The sequence below is a fragment of the Empidonax traillii genome, unplaced genomic scaffold (genome assembly GCF_003031625.1).
Source record: "Empidonax traillii isolate 1590-97213 ecotype Southwest subspecies unplaced genomic scaffold, ASM303162v1 scaffold4988:size9020, whole genome shotgun sequence".
In the NCBI taxonomy this organism is placed as follows: Eukaryota; Metazoa; Chordata; class Aves; order Passeriformes; family Tyrannidae; genus Empidonax; species Empidonax traillii.
In genome coordinates, this window is record NW_020960181.1 from 7938 (window position 1) to 8733 (window position 796).

The following is a 796-nucleotide window of genomic DNA, read 5'->3' on the forward strand; positions in this document are numbered from 1 at the left end:
TCAGTGGAGAAGGTTTTGAAGGCCATGGCCGGGCTGCCCCGAAGCGACTTTGCTGAGATGATTCGCCAGGTTTGGGGGGGATCGGGGTGGAGCAGGGGGGTCCAGCACCCACAGGCAGCTCCAGCTCAGCACCCCCTCTTTCCTTGCAGGGTAATGGCACCTTCAACTCCATCCCGGAGCTGGCCGTGGAGAGGATGGCACAGGTCATCCAGGGTGAGTGAGCTGGTGCACCCAGGGACACTCTCCAAGGGGCAAACCCTGATTTGGGGAGGGCACAGGATGGGAAGAGTAGACCATCCACGCCTCCAGCATAGCCTTGGCCCCGCAGATCTGCGGGAGGAGCTGTCCCACACAGCACAGAAGGTGCAGTCCATCGCTGACAGCTTCCCCCTCCCCGACTACACCCGGCCCGCCAGCGAAGCCCTGGTGACGGCGGAGGAGCGGAGCCGGCCCTACCTGCGGGAGGTGGAGCGTTTCGAGCACTACAGGTGACTCTGGGGAGCAGGGAGGGGGGCAGGGGGTGCAGCAGGGGTGGGTGCTGAGCCCTGCTGAGCCCCAGCTGGTGCCCCAGCCCCGTATGTGAGGGCTGCTGTGGGGAAATGAGCTCCGTCTAAGCCAGACGAGACACAAACACAAACACAAACTGCAGCAACTTGAAGCAACTTTGAGGAATGTTAGTCTCAGTGTGCTGCTAAACTGAGCTGTGGTAACATCAGGTTAATGGATTTAGAGACTTTGAAGTCGTTGTTGGTCAAGCACTTTGAGTGCTGCCCTTCCTTTTCCAAAGCGATGCTCT

The 796-nt window shown here is 60.2% G+C and overlaps 1 long non-coding RNA gene across 1 annotated transcript; it reads left to right on the forward strand.

The window, feature by feature from the left end:
* LOC114073022 lies at positions 1-441 on the forward strand. The gene is made up of 3 exons (XR_003574267.1): positions 1-69; positions 150-213; positions 329-441. It is a non-coding gene; the product is annotated as an uncharacterized LOC114073022 (long non-coding RNA).
* Positions 442-796: the final 355 nt, after the last annotated feature.